The 13769-nt window shown below is 44.2% G+C and overlaps 1 protein-coding gene across 1 annotated transcript in view; it reads left to right on the forward strand.

Annotated features, from left to right (window-relative positions):
- Positions 1-2181: 2181 nt before the first annotated feature.
- The window catches only part of FHIP1A (FHF complex subunit HOOK interacting protein 1A), a 256592-nt gene continuing 245004 nt past the window's right edge, over positions 2182-13769 (forward strand). Inside the window, exon 1 of the mRNA XM_002815215.4 lies at positions 2182-2518. The gene's annotated coding sequence lies outside the window, so the exon portion shown is untranslated. The remainder of the gene's footprint in view (positions 2519-13769) is intronic.

The raw sequence follows: 13769 nt of genomic DNA on the forward strand, positions 1-13769 counted from the left end.
CCTCCTCCAGAAGCTTTCCTTGATCACCACCCTCCTCCGAACATAGCACCCCTCATACTTTCTATGTACCCTCTCTGCTTAATTTTTATCCACAGCATTTATTTCAAGACAGGGTCTCACTCTGTCACCAGGCTGGAATGCAGTGGGCTCAAGCGATCCTCCCACCTCAGCCTCCTGGATAGCTAGGACCACAGGTGCACGCCACCATGCCTGGCTAATTTTTAAACTTTTTGTAGATAGGGGGTCTTACTGTGTTGCCCAGGTTGAGTCTCCAACTTCTGGCCTCAAGCGATCCTCCTCCTTTGGCCTCCCAAACTGCGGGATTACAGGCATGAGACACCACTCCTAGCCTCTCTGTAGCATTTCTAATCATACAGCAGTCCATATATTGTCCTTATACATTTACCATCTGTCTTTCCCATCTGGAAGAGGTAAGCTCCACGAAGGCTGAATTGTTGTTTGTGCTCTCTGCTGTGTCCTCAACCCCTAGAAGCGTGCCTAGCATGCAAAAGGCACTCAGTATATATTTGTTGAGTAAATGAATGCTTCCCCCACGTTCCAACTGTTAGAGCAGGCCAAGGGGACCTGTTGTGCAGAACTTCACAGCTTTCTACTCTGAGCTCTATCTTCCTTGTTCTTCCCCAGCTTTTACTTAGGAGCCACTTCTTGACTGAGCTTGTCACAGGTGAAAGGCTGATGAATCTGGAGAGATACCTGTGGCAAGTACCCCGTGTTCCTGCAGTCATCCACAAGCGCAGCAGTGGTGGTAGACAGAGAAGAAAGTGTAAAGTTTGCATCCTCCAATTATCACGGTTGCAAGACAGAACTTGAAACTAGATACACCTGATTTTGGTTATCTCTGGATGCCATTCACCGAGAATGAAGGGAAGAAGATACTTCCTCCAAAGGAGAATCTGATGAGGCGCCAGCAGGCTGCTGCTGCGGTGGAAAACTGCCACATCCGCCTTTGCAAACTGGTGTGGCCCCAGCTGCTTGGACTGAGGCTCACCGCAGGTTTCAGCCACTTCAACCACAGGGCTACGAACATGCCAAGAGAGGCACTAACCAAGTTTCTCATTCCTCCTCTGGGATTTAAAGTCTATCACTTCGCGACCCAGGCACGCAAGAGGCGTGGGAGACGGAGGAATGGGGAAGCGAGGCGGCGCTGCCCAGCTTGGCAATGGCACAGCCGCGGTCTCTGATGCAAAGGCAGGCGGCCGCGCAGGGCCAGGCCCAGGTGGGAAGGCTGGGCTCTGGGAAGGATGTCGGGGCACCGGGCAGTGCCCAAAGCCACCATCTCAAGCGTGGTAGTGGAGAAATGGATGCTGCACCTGCTCTCTCATCTTGCGGGGAATCGTCATTTGGGGAAGTTTCACCTTTGTTGTGGAACTGCCCACATTAGAGCCTTCATTTCTTGGGAAGGGGTTGGCGGGACCAGTGAACGTGTGACACACACACGCGCCACATACTCCCCAAACCCACAGACGACTCCAGTAACGCTCTAGTTACCCTTAAAAAGTAAAACAGAACAAATCAGCAGGCCCCCTTCCTCCATTCTGGCACTTCATTAACGTTGGCCAAGGCCACATTTCCCCTGCCCACTGCAGGGAGTCTGTCAGGAGAACCACAGGCGAACGTTTGCCTCACTTGACTCAGCTCTCTTGGGGCGGTATCAGCACTTTAAAATTCACACCTCAAGGAAGGAGTCAGCAAAGGAAAGCAGAGCTGGGCCGGGGCGCCGGTGGCCGCCGTCAAACCTTTGGGAAGCAAGAAATCCGAAACGCCCGTGACGTGCGGCGTTGTCCGACTCCTTCCACTCGGCAGAACCCGAGAGACGAACCTCTGGCGGGACGGTGAACGATTGTGCTGTGTACGGCGGTGTGCGTGCGTGAGTAAAGAGTGTGTAGCTCCGGCCAAACGCTAGCCCCCAAGGGCGCGAGTGCTTCACTGCGCCCAGCTCAAGTTTCGGTGGAAACTTTCCCTCAGAGGCTCCTCCTCCTTCACCTTGGAAACCGGCGAGGGCCGTGCGGCGCGGCGCTGCCTGAGTCTCCAGCGCACCTGGCGGCGGCGCGGCCCAGCGGCAGGGGCGGGGCCGGCGGCGGCGGGGGCGGGGCCGGGGCGCGCTCCCCGAGGCCTCCAGGCAGGTTGGGCCCCACCCCCGCCCCTGCCCCGCCCCGGCCCCCGCCCCCGCCCCTCCCGCGCTCACTAGGGAGAGGCGGGGGGGAGGCCCGGACCCACGCGGCTCAGCCCGCGGCTGACGCACCTTCGAAAAGTTGCGCTCCGACCTTCTCACGACCTACATTCTTCCCGGGCACTCCTGAGTTTGAGCCGGGCCTGGAGGACCTGGGCCAAGACTTTCGAGCGGCGGCCGTCCGCGGGGCGAGGAGCCGGCCCCGCTTTCCTCACTGGGTCCCGCGCAGGCGTCCCCGGGACCGCAGAGCAAACTTTCTGGACTGTCTGAGGACACTTGTCCAGCGAGCCCCACTGCTCGGGGAGGAGGAGCCACGGCCGGGGACAGGTAGGTGCTGTGCTGGCCGGAGATTTGCGCTTGGGGGATTCTTTTATTTTAGAGGGTTGAAGGAGGAGGGAGAGCCGAAATGTCCCTTCTCTGCATCCGCCAGCTGGGCAGAGGGTGCGGGCATTGGGCTGGGGGAGCAGGCATTGGGCTGGGGGCCGGCTAGGGATGTTCCAAACGAGGTCGCTGCGTCGGGCGGAGGCGCAGGGGGGAGGAGGTGACTTCTAGGGTTTCGGGCTCCAGGACGGGGCGTTACACGGTGACTGACGCTGGGATAGAGAGAGCCAGCTTGTTTTGACGAAGGAAGATGTCATCAGGGCCCTCCATCCCATTCCTTGGTCCCTGGGTCCTCTGGGAGACACAGGAAAAGGCAAAGAGATGTGGAGTTCAGGTTTCCCCTGTAAATCAACTTGCTTACACAGGAGACAGAGGCGGTGCCCCTCTGAGGTTTGCAGCCCTTTCCTGGTGTAAGGACTTACTTGTTGGGTAGCTGTTGCTCAATTTCGTAAATTCTGTGATGAAACTGCGTTCAAGTCGTGGTTATTATTGATAGTGTGTGCGTTTGTATTTCCTCTGGCTCAACAAAGTTCCCTTGTTAACTCCGCTTCTGCTAGGGAGTGGGAGGAACTACCTTGCTGTCTTGTTTCAGGCCTGGTCAGAGCGAGGTGTTGGTACAGGCGGCGGTAGCCTTGTTGGCTTGGGACTTTGGGAATCACATGAGCAGGTCTAGTGAATTAGTGTCCCAGCCTCCTGGACCCACCCATTCACAGCAGATCTAGCTTCCACTGTTCAGCAGATGCTGCAGCCCCAGCCATCCAGGGACAGGGAAATCCCCCTGAAGGGAAAGAGCCAAATATTGAGAAGGAGAGACAGCTCTCAGGAGGAGGAGTAAACAATGCCTACCAATTGTTGCTTCCCTATAGATTGGGCTTGCTCCCTTGGCTTCTCTGGAAGGGCTGTGCTATCAAAGTCATCTCATTAGGAAGTCAGCTGCTCCCTGCTAATAGTCATAGCAGCCCTGAGGAAATTATATAGGTCATTGAAAAATAATTCCTACTTAATCACCTTTATCCTGTTGATTAATGAGAAGAAAGATTTCCTCTCCTTAATGTATTATGCCTGCTTTTCAGGGTCCCCTGCCTGACCTCAAGTTCACTTGTACACCTGGCACTAGGCAGGATGCTGTCCCCGAAGCTGTCCGCATGTAGTGAACCACAGCTGAAGTCCACGTTTGGAGAACTTCAAAGGTCTTCTTTGGACAGAAATTGAGCAGGATATTTAGTCCATAAATTTACTCTTTAATACAGTATACTTGTTGGCTTTAGGTAACTTTTCGCATAATTAAAGGTTGATATCTTTTTAGTTCCAGTTAATCCCTTTCCGCAGAGCTCATAAGAATTATGTCCATGCCTGTCTTGAAATAAATTAAGTTTGGGGTCCTATTTATCATTTGTCCTATAGGACAAGGAACAGGATTAAACTGTGTGGGGTGGCTGGAAAGGGTCAGAGAAACTGGACATCACTGAAGTGGATTCAGAGAGTGATGAGAGTGGTCTAAAAATTTAGGTCCAACTGCCCAGCTACCTTTTTTCTTGGCTCTTACATAGAGACATTATGTAGGACTTTTAGTGGAGGACTTGAAGACTAGAAATAAAAGGAGTGTTTTATTTTTACATAGTCAGAGTAATGCATTGCTGGACAGTTCTGTACTCTGCCTCCCAAGATTGGTTCAAAATACTTTCTCTGCTAAGTTGTTTCTTTAATAGGAACTTGATAGATAATGGCTGCAAACAAGAAGCAGGTGTACAAATATATTATGTAGAGATATGGAGGTAAAATGAGAAAAAACAAGAATCGCCTCTGAGGAGTGAAATTATATTCTTTTTTTTTTTTTTAAAGTTAGGGTCTCTCTGGCCCAGGGTAGAGTTGAGTGGCATGATCTCGGCTCACTGCAGCCTTGATCTCCTGGGCTCAAGCAATCCTCCCACCTTAGCCTCCTGAATAGCTGGGACCACAGGTTCATGCCACCACACTCTGTTAATTTTTTGTATTTTTCATACAGACAGGGTTTTGCCACATTGCCCAGGCTGCCCTTGAGCTCCTGGACTCAAGCAATCCGCCTACCTTGGTCTCCCAAAGTTCTGGGATTACAGGTGTGAGCCACCATGCCTGGCCTCTTGTATTACTTTCATAAAGAAAATTTAATAAGGAACCTCCTTTCTCCCTGCAAATATAAAGAAAAATTGCTTTATTTAATCTGTTTAGACGCTTGATCTTTATTCTGTGTACATTTGTCTCCTAGGGTGATACATAGGCCCAGTGAAGATCTGGATCAGATTCTGCATTGAAACATAATTTAGATCTACTTCATCCTTATTTTTAGCAACTTCCAACCCTTGGTTCTTAGCCCAGGTATGGAAACAGTGCTCAAGAGTGACAAGAAACTCCAGGAACTTCAATTCTAGGGATCTCTTAATGAAAACAGTAACAGAAGTGAACAGTTCTGTAGTGCTTTATGTTTCACAGAGTGCTTTCATGTACCATGTTTGTGCCTTGTGATTTAACCATTTTGTAGTAGATGCCATTGTATTTAGATTACACGGGAGGAAAGCAGATGAGGTTCAGAGATAATAAGGGACTTCTTTGAGATGGAGTTTTGCTCTTGTTGCCCAGGCTGGAGTGCAATGGCGTGATCTCGGCTCACTGCAACCTCCGCCTCCCAGTTCCAGCGATTCTCCTACCTCAGCCTCCTGAGTAGCTGGGATTACAGGTGCCCACCAACATGCTCGCCTAATTTTTTTTGTATTTTTAGTAGAGATGGGGTTTCGCCATGTTGGCTAGGGTGGTCTCAAACTCCTGACCTCAGGTGATCTGCCCACCTCGGCCTCCCAAAGTGCTGGGATTACAGGCGTGAGCCACTGTGTTCGGCCAATAGTAAGGGACTTTTATGGGCATACTTTGCTCCTGTATGTTGTGGACTCAGACCTGAATTCAGGATTTCTGATTTACAGGCCATGCTTTCACTTTTTTCCTTCTTGCATTTTGTGAAGTCATTGGATGTGAAATGGGCTTTTCTTTCTTCCTTCCTTCCTTCTTTCCTTCCTTCCTTTCTTTCTTTCTCTCTCTCTTTCTTTCTTTTTTTTTGACGGAGTTTTGCTCTTGTTGCCTAGGACGGAGTGCAATGGCGCGATCTCAGCTCACTGCAACCTCTGCCTCCCGGGTTCAAGGGATTCTTCTGCCTCAGCCTCCCGAGTAGCTAGGATTACAGGCATGCACCACCACACCTGGCTAATTTTGTATTTTAAGTAGAGATGGGGTTCCTCCATGTTGGTCAGGCTGGTCTCGAACTCCTGACCTCAGGTGATCCACTTGCCTTGGCCTCCCAAAGTGCTGGGATTACAGACGTGAGCCACCGCGCCCGGCCCTCTTATTTCTTATTAACCAAAATATGAGCTCATGTGGAGACAGGATGACAGGACTATATATGAATATGTACATATATGTGTATGTATAAGTGTGTGTACACATGTAACATATAGTCTGTATAGCCTTGGCATCTCAACAGTATAGCTGTACAATAAAATTGAAGTAACCTCCATTAAATTTGGGAGGGAGATCTTGGGAAGTGGCATAGGTGAATAAATACCTTAATAGATTGAATAAGGAATTTTGGCAATGTGTAAAATTGAAAAACTCTGTAAATAGCAGTATAAGTGCATGATTTACAAATATAGAAGTAATTACCAGAAGAAATAGCTAAAAGAGTTGAAGGACCTTCTTTTGGGGAATGAAACTCAGGGGTGAGGAGGATCCAGGCAGGAATCTGCTGTTTTTGGCTATGTACCTTATAATATTAGATAATATTTTATACTGTGTACATATGTATTACTTTATTTTACTTTATTTATTTTTTGAGGCAGAGTCTCGCTCTGTTGCCCAGGCTGGAGTGCAGTGGCACAACCTTAGCTCATTGCAACCTTCGCCTACTGGGTTCAAGCCATTCTCCTGCCTCAGCCTCCCCAGTAGCTGGGACTATAGGCACGCACCACCATGCTCGGCTAATTTTTGTATTTTTAGTGGAGATAGGGTTTCACCATGTTGGCCAGGCTGGTCTCGAATTCCTGGCCTCAAGTGATCCGCCTGCCTCAGTCTCCCAAAGTGCTGTGATTACAGACGTGAGCCACCGCGCCTGGCCTCATATGTATTACTTTAAAAAAAGCCCTTTGGCAAGGATAGAGCGAAGGTCTTTTGTCAGAATTTTAGAGCCAAAATTATTTATTCCCAGTTCTTCCATTTTACAGGTGAGGAAATTAAGGTGTAGGAGTTTAAATGTTATGCTCATGGTCACATAACTGTAGAGACAAACCTCTCCCAGACAAGGTCAACTGTAGAGACAAGCCTTTCCCAGGCAGGTAGAAAGTTTTACCTTGCTAGTGATTCTTCAGTTTCCTTTCTAGGCAATTCTTTCGCCTTCTATCTAGTTAGGTTTTTTTTTTTTTTTTTTTTTTTGAGACAGAGTCTCAGTCTGTCGCCCAGGCTGGAGTGCAGTGGTGCAATCTCGGCTCACTGCAACCTCCGCCTTCCGGGTCCAAGTGATTCTCTTGCCTTAGCCTCCCGAGTAGCTGAGACTACAGGCATGCGCTACCACGCCCAGCTAAGTTTTGTTTTTTTTTAGTAGAGACGGGGTTTCACCATGTTGGCCAGGCTGGTCTCAAACTCCTGACCTTGGGTGATCTGCCCGCCTCGGCCTCCCAAAGGGCTGGGATTACAGGTGTGAGCCACTGTGTCTGGCCTCTATCTAGTTTTTACAATCTTTGAACAGGTTACTGGACTATAGATTCAAAAGTATTTTTACCTAATTCCTTAAATTTCCATTTTGAAAATGCTTCAAATGGTTTTAGAGTCTGCAGAATCTGTAGCTCTTTGTTGTTAATTCTGTAATTACTTCTACTTAGAAGTAGAGATGTGCGGTTTGTCTGCAATGTTTAGAAGCTGGCATTCTTGCCCAGTTGAATTTGATAAATACTGGAATTTGGGCTAAACTTTTATTCTCAGAAGGCATTACTAAGGGGAGATGCTAAGGGGACTTTTCCAGTATCTATGTGTTTTGCTTAATTTTGAAGTTCTGAGAGTGAGGATACTACTGCCTTCTAAAAGACAGGTAGAGACAAATGATATTTTAGAGCTATTATAAAAAGTTAACACCCTTAAGTTTATCCTTTTCTTTATAAATATGATTTTCTCCTACTTCCTTTCCAATTATATCACTAACTTAGAGTTAATTTTCTTATTACATACATAATACATATTATTTAAATTCTAAACAAATAGAAATATATAATGTTAAAAGTTAAAGTACACTGTAATTTTATATTCTGGAGAAACTGCTATAAATAGATATATTTCCCTTCATTTTTTCCTCTATTTAAAAATGTTTATTATTAACGTGGTTGTTAATAACTCCTGGGGTAATCCTATGCAACTTTCAACTTGGTTTTTATTTTTAACTCAATAATATACCTTGAAAATGTTTTTATGACCATACATGCACATCATTCTCATTTTGTATTTTTTACTGGCTGTATAGTAATGCATTGAATAGATATAGTTTTGTTTGTTTGTTCTTGTGTTTTTTTTGAGATGGAGTCTTGGTCTGTCACCCAGGCTGGAGTGCGATGGTGCAATGTCAGCTCACTGCAACCTCTCCCTCCCAGGTTCGAGCAATTCTCCTGCCTCAGCCTCCTGAGTAGCTAGGACTACAGGTGTGCATCACCATGCCTGGCTAATTCTTGTATTTTTAGGAGAGCCAGGGTTTGGCCAGGTTGGTCTCAAACTCCTGACCTCAGGTGATCCACCTGCCTTGGCCTCCCAAAGTGTTGGGATTACAGGCGTGAGCCACCACGCCTGGCCCTATAACATGGTTTATTTAAACAGTTTCCTTTTGTTGGGAATTTGGGTTGTTTTCCATTTTTCTATATTAAGAGCAGTGCTTCAGAGAACATCCTTGAAAGTGTTATCATTGTACACTTGTGTTTTCTGTAGGAAAGGTTTGTGAGTCACTGTTATGAAAATGTTAAATTTCTTTAATTTACATTTCCTCTAGTAGCGTCCCTTCATTTTTAGTTATATGAACATATTCTTTCTTTCTGAATGCACAAGACTGAAGACAGAAATTATTAACAGATGACCAGCCACTGAAATAAGAGGTCATAACAGCAAAAGGTGCTGAGCTTTTAGGTAGGGTTCACCTCATTTCCTCACATTTCAGGTTCTTTTTGGTTTTAATGTTTTCCCCAAGAGAAGATGGTAATTGGTAACAGCTATAAAAATACTCTGCAGCTGTTGGTTGAACTGCTAATTAGCTTTTATGGAGCATAGTGTTTTTTCTTTTTTTTAACATTTTCCTGAGAACATTATTTTAGGACATGCCATTAAGGAGTTCAGAAAATCCACTAGGTTTTGCAGAATGCAGAGTGTATTTTAGCTCTTCTCCTTAAATTGTTAAAGTTTACCTCTGTTGAAGTATTAGTCGTGGGTCCATTTTAGGATCTTTTGGCTTGTAGAAGGTTCTAGGAACTGATTTCCCTCTGTGCATGGAAAATGTGAAATAAGATACTTTGGCTAAATTTCATGACTCAGGCTCATTGAGGTGGGAACATTTCAGGAATTCCTGTGGCAAAGTTTTTATTGACCGTCTAAAAGAGTTGATTAATATTTTTATTTAGTCCAAGCTTTTTTTCATAACCATTTCGTTAGAGGAGTGTGTCTTATTCCTCAAAATGAATATCTTCTATTTAGTTTGTGTTCATGGAACTTTTATTTGGATTCCATTCATTTTAGGTTGATTTTCTTTATAATGTACTAGAATGAGTATAGAAAAATATGTTTACAAATATAATTTCTATACACACATACATACCCCCTATATTTATATATGCACATATGTATTGTACACATTTGTATATTTATGCCCAAGTATATAGTGATATAAGGAATGTTTTAAAAGTATGATCTTCTTCAGGTCATTTAATAGAAAACTTTGTACATCCTCAAAATAAGGATGATGTCTCCATATTTATTTATTAGAAAAAATGTTTCTTGATTTTCTTGGTATAAAAATTTTTCTTAATAAAATAAGAATTTCTTAGGACACGGGAAACTTATAGTTTGTATATATTCATATTTTGATCTTTTCTGTGGGGAAATACAACATGTCTAATGTACTATCCTTTTTTTTTGAAACAGGATCTCACTCTGTCATCCAGGCTGGAGTGCACTAGTGCAGTTTGGGCTCATTGCAGCCTCAACTTTCTAGGCTCAAGCGAATCTCCCACCTCAGCCTTCTGAGTATCTGGGACTACAGGTGCATGCCACCATGCCTGGCTAATTTTTGTATTTTTTTGTAGAGACAAGGTTTTGGCATGTTGCCCAGGCTGGTCTTAAAGTCCCCAACCCAAGAGATCCCCCTGTCTTGGCCTCCCAAAGTGCTAGTGTTACCAGTGGTGGGTGTCCAGGTTCTTGGTGCTTTGAACAAAGAATTGGACTAAATGCACAAACAAAGCAAGGAAAGAATGAAGCAACAAAGGCAGAGATTTATTGAAAGTGAAAGCACACTTCACAGGGTGGGAGCAGGCCCGAGCAAGCAGCTCACGGGCTTGGTTTCAGAATTTTCTGGGGTTTCAATGCCCTCTAGAGGCTTCCCATTTGTTACTTGATATACACCCTATGTAAATGAAGTAGTGGCCCAAGATCTGTCTGATTGGTTGCAGAAAGCGACCAAGCACCAAGCAGAGGCTAAAGTGAAGTTACAGAGTTACACCCTATGCAAACATTTGATTGGTTGTGGAAAGTGACCAATCGGAGGCTGAAGTGAAGTTACAAAATTATATTTCTATGCAAAGGAAGACTTGGCTTGTGACCAGCCTGATTGGTTTTGGGAGGGGACCAATACGAGGTACTTTCAGATTTTTATCTGTCATGCGGAACAAGGAGATGGGGGTTGCAAAGGGAATAGCCTCTGGTCCTTTTGTTACTTGGGTGTGGAAAGTTGGGGTTTTCCTTTTGATTTAGTTCTAGGAAGTCAGCGTGAATCAGCCTTAGGTTCCCTGGCTCCAGACCCTATTCTTCTGCCTCAGTAGGATTACAGGTGTGAACCACCACACCTGACCATGTATTAGTCTTGATTATTGCTTATTCTCTAACACTAAGTCACTATTTGATAAGTTGAATTTTTAAATCTCTCTAATTTGTGTATACTACAAAACATTTGTACTTTTGGCTTATTTTAAGCAAGATGTTGTAGTTTAACTGCTTGTAAAAAATCTGCCAGGCCCAATGGCTCATGCCTGTAATCCTGGGCATTTTGGGAGGCAGAGGTAGGAAGATTACTTGAGGCCAGAAGTTTGACACCAGCCTGGGCAACATAGCGAGACCCGTCTTAACAACAATAACAACAAAAAATTAGGCGGCGTGGTATCACACCCCAGAAGTCCCAGCTACTTGGGAGGCTGAGGCGGGAGGATCACTTCAGCTCAGGAGTTTGAGGCTGCAGTGACATAGGATGATGTCACTGCATTCCAGCCTTGGTGACAGAGTAGGAACCTATCTCTAAAAAAAAAAAAAAAACACAAGAGAAACTCTGACAACAGGAATTCATTGACTTTGATCTGTTTCAGGAAACACCAACTGACTTGATATTTACCTACTGATTAAACTTAATGGTTAATGTTAATTTCTTATCAGCTTGATTAAGTTTGACCTCTGAATTTTCTCCTTATACTTCTCCAAGTGTTTAAGACCTTGCATGTCCTATTTGAAAAGTACACCCTGGAGTTGCTATAGATAGTAAGAACCAGCTTGCAACAGTTGGAGACTGTTTTTTTTGTCCTTAAAGTAATTCTACCTCTTGATTATGTCTTACGATTGGTTTCACAGAGAAGTGGTCGTTCCTTCACAGTGAATCACAAAATGAGTAGGTTTGACAGGATTTCCTGACTCAGTCTGGCTAACTCAACCTGCTGTTCTGAGTTTCTGTCAATATTGACATACCAGGAGCAAACTCTTGACTTGGTTGTCTTGGGTATACAGATAATTCCTAAATCCATACCCTCATTGCTGACCTTTGGACCCTAGGCTTGTTTCTAACCAGTTCCTGCTGGATAGGTCTATGTTTAGATCCTGACATCAAAGTAAACTATAAGGAGATGAGAGTAACTCTGCATCTTAATCGCCTACCAGAGCACCTTGTATTGAATAGAATCCTATAAATGTTTGTTGTTTATGATCTGCCTCTTATTATTATATGGCCAATTATAATATTTTTCATTTTGTTTCTGTTTCCAGTTTTTCTTGCTCTTTTTTCATTCCATAGTCAATTGATTTTCCAAACTATAGCTGTGCTCGTGTCACCTATCATGGTCTCTGTTGCCTACTGGGTAATGACTCAACTCAAGGTGTGATGGTTAATTAATTTTATGTATCAACTTGCCTGGGCCACAGGGTGTCCAGGTATTTAGTTAAACGTTCTGGGTATGTCTGTGAGAGGATTTCTGGATGAGATTAACATTAGAATTGGTAAACTCAGTAAAGCAGACTGCCCTCCCCAATGTGGATGGGCCTTATTTAGTCTATTGAAGGCTTCAGTAGTACAAAAAGACTGAGTAAAGGAGAATTCACTCTTCTCTCTCTCTCTCTGTTTGACTGTTTTCAACCTGGGACATCTGTCTCCTCCTGCCTTCAGATTCAGACTCAAACTATAACTTATGTTATTGTCTCTCCTGGGTCTCCAGCTTGCTGACTGCAGATCTTGAGACTTCTTGGCCTCTATAATTGCATAAGCCACTTCCTTATAATAAGTCTCTTTATAAACACACACATACATCTCCAACTGGTTCTGTTTCTCTGGAGAACCCTTGGCTGATTCTCAGGGCATTTATGATCTGGTGCTCTGTGCAAATCCTTTGCTTTGACTGCCATACTGGTCTGTTCCTCATTCTTGAACACACCCTACCTCTTCCTTTTTCCCCATCTTTGTTGAGACCAGTCCTTCCTCTTTCCAGTTATTTTAGTGATGTGCATTCTTCCAAGCCCAGTTCAGAGCTGTGTCCTCCATAAAATCTTCCTTGGCTGTCTTTTCCTGTAGTGATTTCATGGCACCTGAATCTCCATACTGAAATTTTAGGAATTTAGTCATTTGCTGCCATCCAGTGTTATCTTTTATACATTTGTCCTTCTTCCCAATTAGATTATAAACTCCTTTAGGACTGGAGCCTAACTCTGTATTTCCGCATCCCTCCACTGTTCCTGGTGTTGCCTTTCTTTTGCTTAGTGGGTTGCCAGTGAGTGGTTACTGATATTTTTAAAGCACTAAGATCAACCTAGGGAAGGAAAGGCAAATGAGGGGCTTGCATGCCTGCAGTGCCCCATCTTGAGCCTCTGGCAGAAATGTCTAATTAATTCCCCACAGGACCCAGAGCTCTCTCAGTGCAGTGCTCCAGAGAGGCCTTGCCAGTTGTTTGAGGTTGTTACTAGAAATGAAACTTTTATATCATCCTTGACCTAGAGCCAACTTTTCTAAGAAAAAAAATTGAGTCGTATTTAAAGTCCTCTTGAATTTGTCCTTTCCTAAGGGATTGATTTGCAACGATTTTTGCTGTCATCTGTTTTGCTTTGTCCCTTGTAGTTCCCTTTGTTCTGCCTCTGGCTAAGTCATTTTATATCTTTTTATATATTCTGTATAGCACATTTGGGTCAATAATTTTGAACGATGGTGAAGGAGATCAATATGGAAAATGAGCTGTGTGTTCCTAGGAAATTTGGATTTGTCAAATTTTACACAAATTTCATATAAGCACAATGTGACTCTTCTTCTTTTTCCTGCAATTGAATGTAATTTTTGAGGGGCACCATTTGAAATCTGACCTCATTCTCCTCTTTGGCTAGTCTTCTAAGCTCAAAGTATTGCAAATCCTCTGTAGTTTTCATCCCCCTTACTCTGCTCTCCTGCACTTGTCTTTTAACATATTTTAGTTTACTTATGTCTTTTTAAAATTTAAAAAAATTTTTTCAATGGTTCCCTGGTTGGTTAGTGTCTTTTGTTTATTAACTCTTTCCCCACATAAGAATGTAAAGCTTTGTAATATTTGATAGTCTTGGCTATATATCCCAATACGTAGACCAGTGTATGACATTCAATAAATATTTGTTGAATTGAGTTGGGGTTTGCTAACCTGGAACCCTTCCCTCCCCCGAATCT

This window comes from Pongo abelii, chromosome 3 (genome assembly GCF_028885655.2).
Source record: "Pongo abelii isolate AG06213 chromosome 3, NHGRI_mPonAbe1-v2.0_pri, whole genome shotgun sequence".
In the NCBI taxonomy this organism is placed as follows: domain Eukaryota; kingdom Metazoa; phylum Chordata; class Mammalia; order Primates; family Hominidae; genus Pongo; species Pongo abelii.